Genomic DNA, 14,235 nt, shown 5'->3' on the forward strand with positions numbered 1-14,235 from the left:
TCGCCCAGGCTGGAGGGCAGTGGCGCGATCTCGGCTCACTGCAAACTCCGCCTCCCGGGTTCACGCCATTCTCCTGCCTCAGCCTCCTGAGTAGCTGGGACTGCAGGCGCCCGCCACCACGCCTGGCTGATTTTTTGTATTCTTAGTAGAGATAGGGGTTTCCCCGTGTTAGCCAGGATGGTCTCGATCTCCTGACCCCGTGATCCGCCCACCTCGGCCTTCCAGGATGGTCTCGATCTCCTGACTTCTTGAGCCGCCCGCCTCAGCCTTCCAGGATGATCTTGATCTCCTGACCTCATGATCCACCCACCTCGGCCTCCCAAAGTGCTGGGATTACAGGCGTGAGCCACCGCGCCTGGCCAGTTCAGCCTTTTTCTTCCTCCACACGCCATCCCGGGGGTGCTCAGTGGAGACCTGTTGACTCACAGCTCTGTCAACTCATGAGCCCCGTGTGTTTCCCGTCCTTTTTCTTGGGCCGACTGTATGACTTGGCTTATGTAAACCCGGCTCATCAAGATCATAACAGATGTCTACCCCACAGCAAGGCTCACGTTCCCTCTTCCAGAAAAGCCTGCTTTTCTACATTTAGGAAATGGTGACGCAGGTAAAACACAGCAATTTGATCAGTCATGGTTTAGAAAGCATTTCACCTTCTGTGGGGTCAATTCCAAGGCAACAGGCATGCTCGGGAATGTGTGCAGTCCCAGGCAAGGCGTCTGCGTGAACAGGGGAGCCCCCACCGGCAAGCTGCTGCCTTTAGCATCTCGCATTCCTAGCTCTCAGCTCCCCGCAGGACAAAAGGCTGCTTTCCTTCCCTGCGTCTGAGGTTAACAATCGGCCCATTCACACTCCCGACCTGTCTGGTAGCTGCTGGAAAACAGGTCCGTGCAACACAAGCAGGCACAATCCTCACACAAACATTTACCCGCATTCTCACACTGCCAATGCACTCAGCACACATCCACATACTCACACACAGACACTTACACACATACACACACCCTCACAGTTATTGATGCACACCCAGACACACACTCTCACATGCAAGCACACACTCTCATACACTTTTAAACACAAACACAGTCTCACACAACACTCTCCCTCTACACACACGCACACACACCCAGAAAATGCGAACTCACACAAACACACACGCACACACATGCTTTCTCACACACATACACTTGCTTCTTCTGGGCCAGTGTTCCCCAAGGTTGGTGGGACTCGTGCACACACACTCTCACACACATGCTCGTGCACTCATACACAGACACATTCACACACACACAGACACAGACACACTCTCATTCCAATGCACATGCACACACACTCCCTCCCCTCATACACTCACACACACTTCCTCCTCCCACACTCACACACAGACACACTCACAGACATACTCCCTCCCCTCACACACTCACACACAGACACATTCACAGACATACTCCCTCCCCTCACACACTCACACACAGACACATTCACAGACACACACTCCAACCCCGGCACACACTCACACACAGACACACTCACACACTCTGATCCCTACACACACAGACACACTCAGAGACACTCCCTCCCCCCTCACACACACACAGACACACACAGACTCACTCCCCCCTCACACACACACAGACACACTCACAGACACACACTTCCTCCCCCTCACACAGTCACACACAGACACCCTCACACACACTCTGACCTTGACACACACCGAAAACCCTGGTAGGGACCAGGTGTGGATATGCAGAGTTCATGGTCCAAGCTGAGGAAAACCTTGTAAATTGATGGTCAGTGAATTAATCAAAAAGCCTCTACTGGGCACCAGGCTGCAGGCTCCATGCCGGAGCCTGGGGAGCCCAAATCAGGAGAGAGGCAGTAGTGAGGCAGCTGGGCACAGACCGATGGATCAGGACCCACATCCCTCCAGTCTCCAAGGACCTGGAGTCTCTTCTCAGCCTCAGTTTCCCCATGTGTATTGACTCAATCCCCTCACTTCGTTACTTTCTGTGGTGCCAACGGGCTCGACACCCCGGGGCAGGGAGATGGGTGCCTTCTGATCCATGGTGAAGCCTTGCCTGGCCTGCTGTGGGAGAGGCAAGCAGGTGGCCAGCGCCTCAGAGGCACAGGGTCTTTGCAGCAGTGGTGCCACATGTCGGAAGCCTCCCCCAGCGTGAGGTGGCCTGTTATACACGCTGGCTCTGGGGCCGGGTGATTGGCCTGTGTTCAAATCCTGCCTCTACCACTTATAAGCTCAGCAACCTTAGGCAAAATGCTGGGCCTCTCTGCAGCCGTCTTACTTGCAGGGCACGGATGATGCTGGCTCACCCGTTCCTCGGGAGAGTGAGTGAGTGAGTTCACAGAGAGCCCTGGGGACAGCGGGGGCTCAGCTCAGCACCCTGCCTCCTGCCTCAGGTTGGACCTTGTCCCTGGCTGCCACCTTCTCCCCTCAGCACGGCCCCTTATCTGGCCCTCCTTCCTCAGAGAGGCCTGCCCAGGCCACCTGGCGAGTGTAGCTTGGTCCTTGTGAGCCTCATAGTACCCTCCTTTTTTTTTTTTTTTTGAGACTGGTGTTGCTCTGTAGCCCAGGCTGGAGTGGAGGGGCACTGTCACAGCCCACTGCAGCCTCAACCTCCCCAGGCTCAAGTGATCCTCCCACCTCGGCCTCCCGAGTCACTGGGACTGCAGGTGCACACCATCACACTCTGCTAATTTTCACATTTTTTGTAGCAATGGGATGTTGCCATGTTGCCCAGACTGGTCTCAAACTCTTGGGCTCAAGTGATTCTCCTGTTTTGGCCTCCCATAGTGCTGGGATTACAGGGGTGAGCCACTGTGACTGGCCTCTCATAGCATCCTCTTTACCTCCTTGGCTGAGCTCGTCACAACTTACACCTTGATATTTATTCCTCTAGCCTTTTCCTTCCCCACTAGACTGTAAGGTCCGTGAGAGCAGGTCTGTCTGTCCTCCGTGGTGTCTCCCCAGAGCGCAGTAGTGTGTCAGCCCACAGAAGACACTGAGTACTTTGGTGCTGAAGAAACTTCCAATAACCCTGATAGATAGAGAAGCAAATCCTGCTATGTAGACCAAGAGGGGGAGGCAAGGGATTGGGGGTAAGACTGGATATTAGGAGACAGTGAGGAGAGGCAGTCACGCCCCACCGGACAGCTGCCCACTTGCAGGGCACAGGTGGGATAAAGCAGTTTATTCAGGGAGGCCCGGGCCCACCAGGACAGCTGATCAAGGCAGGGACACAGCCAGCCACTGCGTTTTTGACAGGCCTTGCTGGCTCAGCCCAGGAGAACGTAATTATAAACCCCAACTCCACAAGGAGGAGGAGTTTCAGCCTCTCTTTTTCCCTGAGTATTTTGTGGAGCCCAGGGCCCAGGCCCATGAGCCAACTCCCTGCAGGGTGGTTGAGCAGGCGCGGGTTTCTTTTCACCTTGCTCATTAGAGGATTAACAGTGGAGAAAAAAAGCCATAAGGACAGCCACCGGGCACACACTGTCACCTGTGACCTCCTGCAGCCCCCGGGGTTCTTCTTTCTGCCAGGGCAGACATAGGCGCTTCTCACCCTGGCTGCATGCAAATGGGCCTCAGTTTCCTGAATTGCTCATCTCAGGGGCAGTGCCAAGGGGTAAAGAACATACAAATGAACGAACGAACATACTCTCTAAGTAAAAACCATGCTTCCTCTGTAAGTGGAGGCTTCAGACATGCCTAGGCTCCCCTTACATCTGGGCTTAGCCTTGAGCCCCTCCTAGGTAGAAATTCTGAAACCCCTTTGGCTCAACTTGAACTCAGGAGCCCTGTTTCTCCTCCATCCCTGTCCCTTCCTCCTACTCATTTGCCAAGTGACCTCGCAAACTCATAGAATGTCTCTGGAATAATACTTGCCCGACTGTCATCTCCTCCCTCTTACCTTCTCCACGGGATGTGAATTTCTGGTGACAAAACGTCCCTGCATCCCTGCACCTTTAACCAAATCACTTCCTAACCTCACTGAGCCCCGACTTACTCATCTGCAAAATGAGACCGTGGCAGCAGAGCTCCCCACGCACACACCATGGCTCACAAAGACAGCGGAAATTCGGGGGAGCGCTCCTGGGGAGGTGGAGAACAGGTTAAAGGGGCGGGTATGGTGGGATTAATTTGTCCCTCACAAGGTCTTCAGTGCTTCTGCTTTTAATTTCCTGTACCTCTTGGAAAGGGATTAACATCTTATTGCTCAAAGCAGTGACTGGGGAGAGGCGTGAGCGGGAAAGATGGTTCTAAGATGGAGTGAGTGTCTCAGGCGGAAGGGAGGCGGCTGGGGCCGAGGTGAGGCTGGGCTCTCTGGCTTTCCTGGCAGGGGAGTGCTTCCTCTTCCCTAGTTCACACCTGACCGGACTGCTGAGCTTTCCACGGGCTGTGGGAGTGAACCCTCTAAGTTTTTTCCAGCCCTTTCTGCAGAGGTAATGTCTATCCTCATGTGTGCCTCTAGGAGCTGCTGGATTAAAAGAGTTGAATCAATGAAGGACCCAGCCAAACCATCCCCACCCATGGCTGGGGGCCTGTCCCAGGGCCAGCCTGCCTCCCGGGTGCTGTTTCCAGGTTTCCTGGGGAGATTTCATTCCTGGGCACAGGGTGCTGTGTGCACAGTGAGGAGAGGAGGTGGGAGCCTGGCAGAGTCCAACCTGACCCCACTTGTTTGTTCCCTTCAGAGGCTTCTCTGCCCCTTTCCAGAGCTCCCTCTATGAAATAACTTGTTTGCTGAAAAAAAACTTTCTTCACTCATTTTATTGCTGGTAAGTGTCCTGGTACAATAACTTATTGTGTGTTGGTCTGAAGTGAGGGTGGGGTGTGGAGAACCTTGGGAGCTCCAGCTGCCCCTTGCCCACCCCCACTTGAAGAGGAAAGACGTCCGAGATCAGAGGTGGAAGCTGGGAAGCCCTGGAGGCTCAGGAGCTAGCAGGAACGAGTCTCCACTTGCCACCAGCCTCTGCTTTTGAAGTGTGATTGCCTTGCAGATGGGCTCCACCCACGCCACCAGCCCTTCCCTGGCAAAGGCTGGGCAGCCGCTGCTCCTGCCCAGCATCCCCCAACCCACACCTCACCCCCCGCACCCCACATACACACATCTGTGCTCTGCGGATTCCCATGGAATCTTAAGGCCCTTAATAAGGAGTCCACACACTGGGGCAAATGCACGATCTGAGCAGGTGTGTTCATCTGGGCTTCTAGTTGAAATCAAGTCTAAGGTCATTTCTGTTGGAAGAAGACTTACTCATTTATTCATTTATTAATTCATTCAACAAATATTGATTTACTGCCTACACCACGTGGGCCACGTGGCCAAGCTGGGGATTAAGAAGAACGGGCTGGGGGTGAGCATCGCAGACACTCCTGCAGTTTGCCAGGGGAGAGAGACACGGAGCAGATTCGAGAATAGGGGCAGACCAGGCACCTGCCATGTGCCAGGCACTCAACCTGAGAGCTTTGCCTCTAGTATCGCATTTAATCTTCATAAGAACCTGATCCCATAGGTTGATTGTTAGGATCCTCAATCAGGGAACCAGGGCTGACAGAGGTCAAGAGACTTGCCCGAGGTTGCACAGCCGGTGAGGAGCAGGGCCTGGATTTGAATACGAAGTGCCTGGTTCAGAGGCCACACCTGTAACCAGGACCTTGCATGCCTGTGATGAGTTCTTAATCGCCGTGAGAAGGCCAGGAGCGAACAGCAGGGGCTGCTCTGGGCGATTCTAGAAAGGGAACCTGATTCAGGCTGGAGATCAGCAAGACTGTCGGAGAAAATGCCCTTGAAGCTGCACTCAGAAAGATGGGGAAGAATCAGACGCGCCAAGAATGCAAGTATGTTCCAGGAAGAGGGAACGGCATGTGCCAAGGCCCCGAGGCAGAAGAACCTGGTATGTGGGAGGAATGCACGGAGGCTCACGTGGCTGGAGCCAGCACATAGGTCCTGTCCCTTTTGTAGCAGATGCAGTTCCCTATTCACCAATTGCTCACCCCTCTCCCACCTAACCAACAGCACCCCGCTTCTCTCCCCCACAGCCCCGAGGGTGGGTGAGTTTCAGGAGAGGTAGGCTCCAACCCTGGTGTGGCCGAAGCTATTTTCTCCAGATGGCTATAATGATCCATCTGGCCTCACATGCTCTTCTGGGACCTTGCCACACTCTGTTAAGTGGCAGAGGTGATTGATTTTCCTGTCCTTTGAGCCTGGGTGGATTTTGTGGCTGCTTCAATGACTAGAATGCGGTGAAAGTGAGCCTGAATGACTCCTGAGGTCAGGTCAGAAAAGGCGATGTAGCTTTTGCCTGTCTCTGACTCTCCCCCACCCACTGTATCCCTGGAACCCAGCCACGTTGGGAGGAAGCCCAAGCCTGCCCACATGGGTAGATCACGTGGAGAGGCCCATGGAGAAAAACTGAGGCCTCCAGCCAACAGCCAGCCTCTACCACCAGATATGGAGGGAATGAGCCTTCGGATGATTCTAGCCCCAGCCTTTAAGACTTCTGGCTGAGGCTCCAGACATCTTAAAGCAGAGACAGGCTGCTTCTGCCATCCGAATTCTTGACTCAGAATCCATTAGCATAAAAAATGTTTGTGCTTCTAAGTTTGAGGATAATTTGTTACACAGCTATAGTAACTGGGTTGCTTGTCTGATAAGCCCATTCCCCTTGCCAGAGATTGGTTTGAGGGTGGGCCTGGGATTAAACTCCAGCCAACGAGAAGTGAGGGGATGTCTACCGAGGGGACTTCTGGGGAAGATTTCCTGCTCTTGAAAGAAAAGTATTAGCCAGGCACAGTGGCTCACGCCTATAATCCTAGTACTTTGGGAGGCTGAGGTGGGTGGACAGATCACTTGAGCCCAGAAGGGCAAGAGAAGCCTGGGCAACGTGGCAAAACTCTGTCTCTATAAAAAATACAAAAATTAGCCATCTGTGATGGTGCATGCCTGTAGTCCCAGCTACTCAGGAGGTTGAGACAGGAGGATCACTTGAGTCTGGGAGGTCAAGGCTGCAGTTAGCCGAGATTACTCCACTGAACTCCAACTTGGGTGACAGAGTGAAACCCTGTCTCATTAAAAAAAAAAAAAAAAAAAGGAAGGAAGAAAAAAGTTATCAAGAAAATGCAGTCCTTTACTGCCTCCATATGAGGCTGTATGAGCAGATAATAACTGGGCAATGGCAGCCATGTTGTGACTATGAGGGGAGTAACCCAAAGATGGTGGAATAAAAAAAGAGGAAGAATCTTGGTCCTTAAGTTAATAAGCCATGGATTATCCAACCTTGGGCCCACCCTACTTCAGTGAAATAATAACACCCTACTTCAGTGAAATAATAACTTCAGTGAAATAATAACCTATGTTTAAAACATTTTGAGTTTGACTTATTACTTTCTAGGTGATATATTGCCTTTCCCCTCACATCCCACCTTTCCTCTGCTCTGGTTCACCTCTGAATTTGGGGCAGGGAGGGCTTAAGAAGCTCCGGTACACAAAGAAAAATTTCCTGTTTAGTATCCTCTAAGGTCAACAGCAGGAGGGAATTGAAAGCGGATTCTGGCCAGGAGGTCTGAGAGTGGAGAAAAGAGGTTAAGAAAGAAAGGGAGAAAGTCAAAGGTAAAGACCAGTGAGGGAAGAAACAGAAAAGATCATACAGTAAAAATAAGAAAAGTAAGGACAAAAGAACAGGACAGAGATCTGGGGGGAAATAGTAAGGGATTCAAGGTTACAAGACATACTTTTACCACCCTCTGATGCTAGAACAATCTTCCTCACATCCTCTTATGAGGCCACACAAGACAGGGATTAAACATGCAAACTCTGGAGATAGAATTATGATTCTATTACTTTCTGTCTGGATGATCTTGGGCAAATTACTTAATTGTATTCAACCTCGGAAGATTTGTAAAATGGGTATTGATTATCAAAATGCTCAGCCGGGCATGGTGGCTCATGCCTGTAATCCTAGCACTTTGGGAGGCCAAGGTGGCTGGATCACCTGAGGTCAGGAGTTCGAGACCAGCCCGGCCAAAATGACTAATCCCTGTCTCTACTAAAAATATAAAAATTAGCCGGGTGTGGTGGCGGGTGCCAATAATTCCAGCTATTTGGGAGGCTGAGGCAGGAGAATTGCTTGAACCAGGGGGTCAGAGGTTGCAGTGAGCTGAGATCATGCTGCTTCATTCCAGCCTGAGTAAAAGAGCAAAACTCCGTCTCAAAAAAAAAAAAAAACAAAAGGTCACCCCAAGGGGTTGCTGAAAGGATTTTACTCAGGACTCTACTAAGTTGTCAGTACAGAAATTCAATTCGGGTTTGAGCAAAATAGAAAAGTATTTGACTCATATGCCTGAAAGGTCAAAGAGTATCTGGCTTCAGGCATGGCTGGATCCAGGGACTCAGCTATCAGGAGTGGATCTCTATGCGTCTTTTGTCTCTTTTTCTCCCATTGCCATTACTTTCAGTCAAGCTTCCCCTCCATGGTTGCACGCGGATGTAGCCCTATGTCCCATCATCTCAGCAGGTTCAAAGGGCTGATACCTTTGTTCCTGGGTCTTGGGAGTGCTATGATTGCACCAATATGTGTCCTGTACCCATTCCTGCACCTGTTCAGTAACTAAGGGGATGGATTATGCTGATCAACAAGACCAGGGTCCTTGGTATGGAGGCCGGGCCAGCTCTACCCCAACCACGTGGGCTAAGATGGTAAATGTAGTAAATGCATGTGTGTGTGTTTGGGAGTGAGAGGGAGGTTTCAAGAAAAATTGAGTTGCTATTAAAAGAAGCAGGAATGACTAACAGACACAACAGAGTTTACAATAAGTACACTTGGCAGCTATGTTAGGACGTTCTTGCATTGCTATAAAGAAATACTTGAGACTGGGTAATTTATACAGAAAAGAGGTTTAATTGGCTTACAGTTCTGCAGGCTTTACAGGAAGCATGATGCTGGCACCTGCTTGGCTTCTGGGGAGGCCTCAGGAAGCTTCCAATCATGGCAGAAGGTGAAGGGGGAGCAGGCATGTCACATAGCAGGAGCAAGAGAGAGAGAGTGGGGAGGTGCCACATTTTTAAACAGCCAAATCTTGCAAGAAGTCACTCACTATTGTGAGGACAGCACTAAGAGAATGGCACTTCCCTCTCTCGTCTCCCAATTTTGCACACACCATGCCATCTGCCTGATGCACTCTTTGCCTTCCCTCTTTGCCCACAGCACAGTGCACCCTTCTGATTTCAGCACAAACATTACATGCTAACAGTCCCTCCTATGTGCTCCCAAGCCCCCTGGGCTTTTGTCATTATGGACATGTCATGCCGTGGTGATTACGAGGCTCCCTCTCCAGAACAAGGTTCCTCAACTTTGGCACCACTGACGTTGGGGACTGCATCATTCTTTGTTGTTAGGGGGCTATCCAGGGCACTGCACAATGTTTATTGGCATCTCTGGCCTCTACCCCTTACAGGACAATAGAACTCCCCCCACCTTCAGTTGTGACAACAACATTCATGAGAAATCCACCCCCATGAGCCAATCACCTCCCACCAGGCCCCACCTCCAGTACTGAGAATTACAATTTAACATGAGATTTGGGCGGGGACACAGATCCAAACTACATCAGAGCTAACACTTCCACTGCTTGGGGCTTCTCTAAGAGAAGCAATTTCAGGAAAGGCAAAGCCTGACTCTTTTTTCTTTTTTTTAAATTAAATTAAATTTAATTTAATTTAATTTTAAGTTCCGGAATACATGTGCAGGATGTGCAGGTTGGTTACATAGGTAAACATGTGCCATGGTGGTTTGCTGCACCTATCAACCCATTACCTAAGTATTAAGCCCCGCATGCATTAGCTATATATCCTGATGCTCTCCCTCCCTCATTCCCCCTGCAACAGGCCCCAATGTGTGTTGTTCCCCTCCCTGTGTTCTGATTGCTCACCTCTCACTTATAACTGAGAACATGCAGTGTTTGGTTTTCTGTTCCTGTGTTAGTTTGCTTAGGATAATGGCTTCCAGCTTCATCCATGTCCCGGCAAAGGACATAATCTTGTTTCTTTTATGGCTGCATAGTGTTCCATGGTGTATATGTACCACATTTTCTTTCTTTTCTTTTTTTTTTTTTTGAGACAGAGTCTCACTCTGTTGCCCAGGCTGGAGTGCATTGGCACCATCTCAGTTCACTGCAACCTCCACCTCCCGGGTTCAAGCGATTCTCCTGCCTCAGCCTCCTGAGTAGCTGGGATTACAGGCGTGAGCTACCGCCCCTGGCCTATGTACCACATTTTCTTTATCTAGTCTATCATTGATGGACATTTGGGTTGATTCCATGTCTTTGCTATTGTGAATAGTGCTGCAATGAACATACATGTGCATTATCTGTATGACAGAATGATTTATATTCCTTTGGAACCCGGACTCTTGAGTGGAAAACATGTCAAGAACAAATTACTTTTTAAAAAAATCGTGGTAAAATACAAATGATATAAAACTTACCATTTTAACCATGTTTAAGTACACAGCTCAGAGGCATTAAGTACATTTGCATTGTTTTACAACCATCACCACCGCCTGTCTCCAGGTGTGGTCATCCAAACTATAACTCCAGGTGTTTGTCAACCCAAACTATAAGTCTGTTCCCATTAAACACTAACACCCCGCCCCCTCCTCCCCTGCGCTGCTGGTGACTTCCTTTCTATCTTCTGTCCCTATCAATTTACCTGCTCTAGGAACCTCCGGAAAGTGGACTCGCACAGTGTTTGTCCTTTTGTGTCTGCTCCTTTCACTTTAGCTTCATGTCTTCAGAGTTCATCTTTGTTGCACCAAGTGTTCAAATTTTATTCCTTTTGAGACCAAATGATATTCCTTAGTAGGGATATTCTGTATTTTGTTGATCCACTGATCTGTTGATGGACATTTGGGTTCTTTCCAGGGCACAGGTCTTTGGAGCCAAGAGAGCGCCCACTTTCATTCTTAGAGGCAGCTTGACACCCGATCAGCATTTGCCTGCCGCTCTTCCTGTCCTTCCTGGAGTGCAGTTATTCCTGCTCGGAAAGGAGCAGGAGCAAACTAGAGTCACCTTGGAAGACAGGTGAGAAAGAAGAGAGGAGGAGGAGGGGGAGGGGATCCATAAATTTTTTTAAAAAGTTTTCACCAAAGGAAACTCTTTTTTTTTTTTTTGTCTTTGAGACAGAGTCTTGCTCTGTGCCCAGGATAGAGTGCAGTGGTGCGATATCGTCTCGCTGCAACCTCTGCCTCCCAGGTTCAAGCGATTCCCCCGCCTCAGCCCCCGGAGTAGCTGGCATTACAGGCCCCTGCCACCATGCCCAGACGTGGTTTCACCATGTTGGCCAGGCTGGTCTCAAACTCCTCACCTCAGATGATCTGCCCTCCTTGGCCTCCCAAAGTGCTGGGATTACAGGCGTGAGCCACCGCGCCCAGCCTGGAAACTCATTTTTAAGAAAAACAAAACAAACAAACAAAAAAATTAGATCTGGTGGCAGTGGCCACAAAGGAAGCACAGTTGTCAGAAGGAGAGCTGGGACTTTTCAAAGCGCTTACTGGAACTAAAGAGAAATGCTGGGCTTTGTTTTGTCTTTCTCAAGAACACGCACTTTTTGGAAGAAGAAACTCCAAAAAAAGCTCCGAGAGTGGTGAAAGACCTCGGAGCATGAAATTGCATTACTGGAAATGGTCTGGGGCTTTTGTTCCTGAGGCTGGGACCTCGGGAGGGTTGGTTTAGTGACAAACCCAGCCAGTCTGTGGAGGGGCATGGAGGGGAAGAGGGACAGGAAGGGGCCATTAGAATGGCCCTCTGGTTTCCCACCTCCTCAGAAGGACAAAGTCTCAGGGAGCTAGTCATGGTCAGATGCTGCTCAAGGGGAAATGCAGAAGCGCGGGCTCACCCCTCGCCAAATGCATCAAATAGACAATAGCAGTAGCAGCGGCAGCAGCGGCAAAACAGGCAGAACTGGTTAGAGGCTACAGGCGTGTGAGCCCTGCAGCCCACTCTGAGGTCTTTAAATACCACTGAATACCATAACTGCCTCCAAAAGGGTCTCCTTGCCTGGTTTGCTAAGAGACAAATCTGTTCTGCTCACAAACCCTCACTTCACTTCAGAACCTTCTATGGGTCCCTATTGCCCTTGAGATTGAGTCAAGCTTCTTAACTAAGTGCTCTACATGATCTGACCTCTGTATATGGCTTCTTTGACCTTATCTGTTCGATTCTTCCCCTTGCACTGTCCGTTCCAGCAAGACAGCCCCCTCTGCTTCCTCCAAGAAAATCAGCCCTCTCTCATCCCCCGATTTTGTACAGGCCATGACATCTGCCTGATGCACATTTTGCCTTCTCTCTTTGCCCACAGCATAGTTCATCCTTCTAATTTCAGCACAGACATCACACGCTAACGGTCTCTCCTATGTGCTTCCAAGTCCCCTGGCTTTTCTCATTATAAACATGTCATGCTATGGTGATTACAAGGCTCCCTCACCATAACAAGGTTTCTCAACCTTAGCCCCACTGACATTGGAGACTGCATCATTCTTGTTGGGGGGCTGTCCTGGGCATTGCAAAATGTTTATTGGCATCTCTGGCCTCTACCCACTAGAGGCCAATAGCATTTCCCCCACCTTCAGTTGCGACAACCACAGATGTCTCTAGGCATTTCTACATGTCCCCTGAGAGAAAAAATTGTCCCTCATTGACAACCACCACACTGGAGAAGGGTCTTATCACTGCTGTGTCCCCAATCAGCACATACTTGTTGGGTAAATGAATGAACAAACCTGCACACATTGGGTCCGTAGAGGACATTTGTCTCCTTTAGGGACGCTCCAAGTCTTGTTGGACCCACGCAGGACTGTTCTCTGTGTTGAGTGAACAGAGAATTCATTGGTGTGACCACTTCAAGGTGTTCCAAGTGGCAAAAGGGGCTCAGCGTGGGCTGGTTCTGCCAGGGTCTGTAGCTGTCATCATCTACTTGGGTACAGTGAACCTCACGGCTTAGACCTATGATATCCAAGAGTGGCCACACACCACATGGCTCCCGAACCCTTGGAATGTGGCTGGTCAAAACTGAGATGTGTTGTGAGTGTGTAACACATATCAGATGTGAAGACTTAGCACCAAAAAAACCCCAACTCATTAATAATTTTTAGTAATGATTGCATGTTGAAATGGTAATATTGAACACATATTAGCTTAAATAAAATATATTATTAAAATTGTTTCACCTGTTCCTTACTATTTTTTTATTGCAGCTACTATAAAAACTTAAATTATTTCTGTGAGTCACACTTGTGTGCAACACCGCTGTGGAGGACCCTCTATTATCCAATCTGGAACTTCACCACTCACCCAGGTGCTCCCGGTTCTAGAACTCTCATTTACTGGGGATAAGGGAAGAGAAGCTAACATTGAGTTCTACTGAGGGCCCAGCAGTCTGTCCACACAACCTTGAGTAATCTCACTAACTCTCCTCCTACCTCTATGAGATACACTCCTTATTTGGTTGTGACAGAGGAGGAAACTGAGGGCCTGGGAAAAAAAAAAGGAATTACTTCTATTTTGACATGACTCCATTTCAACTTTGTTTACAATGAGAAAAAAATTAGACATTATTGCACCACTGCACTCCAACCTGGGGGACAGAGTGAGACCCCATCTCAAAAAAAATTAGACATAACATTATGCAGTTGGAAATCAAATTCAGCTGCTAGGAACAGAAGCCAGTGTGAAATAATAACTTAAAAGAAACAGAGATATATCTTCTTGTGTGAAAGAAGTATGAAGATGAGTAGCCCAGAGCTGGGATGGAGACTCTACACTTATCAGGGATTTCAGCACCATCTGTCTTTCTGCTCCACTGTCCCTAGTATGTAGCTTCAGAAAGATGTCACCTCATGATTCTTTATGGCTGCTGGAGTTCCAGCCATCACACCCATATTCCAGGCAGCTAACTAGGAGGGAGGAGAAGAAGCAAGAGGACTTTCACAAAACATTTTCTGTGTTACAATGTGCTAAATATTGTGCCAGATGTTGAGAGTACAAGAGTGAACAAAATAGATGCTCCTGTATTTCTTTCATAGTCAGCACAAATGAACATCTTCCTTGACACCTTTCAGTCTCTCCCATCTCTTGTCTGATCCCTCAGCGAATCCTGCCAGCTCTGCTGAGACCCATGTCCTGAATCACACCACTTGTCACCACCTCTCCCTTGCTTGCTGTTGTTCTGT

At 49.4% G+C, this 14,235-nt stretch overlaps 1 long non-coding RNA gene across 1 annotated transcript in view; it reads left to right on the plus strand.

Annotated features, from left to right (window-relative positions):
* The window catches only part of LOC129021785 (uncharacterized), a 29,512-nt gene extending 16,293 nt beyond the window's left edge, over positions 1–13,219 (plus strand). Inside the window, exons 2-3 of the long non-coding RNA XR_008496143.2 lie at positions 10,931–11,089; positions 11,192–13,219. This is a non-coding gene — a long non-coding RNA (uncharacterized LOC129021785). The remainder of the gene's footprint in view (positions 1–10,930; positions 11,090–11,191) is intronic.
* Positions 13,220–14,235: the final 1,016 nt, after the last annotated feature.

This window comes from Pongo pygmaeus, chromosome 21 (assembly GCF_028885625.2).
Source record: "Pongo pygmaeus isolate AG05252 chromosome 21, NHGRI_mPonPyg2-v2.0_pri, whole genome shotgun sequence".
Taxonomy (NCBI): domain Eukaryota; kingdom Metazoa; phylum Chordata; class Mammalia; order Primates; family Hominidae; genus Pongo; species Pongo pygmaeus.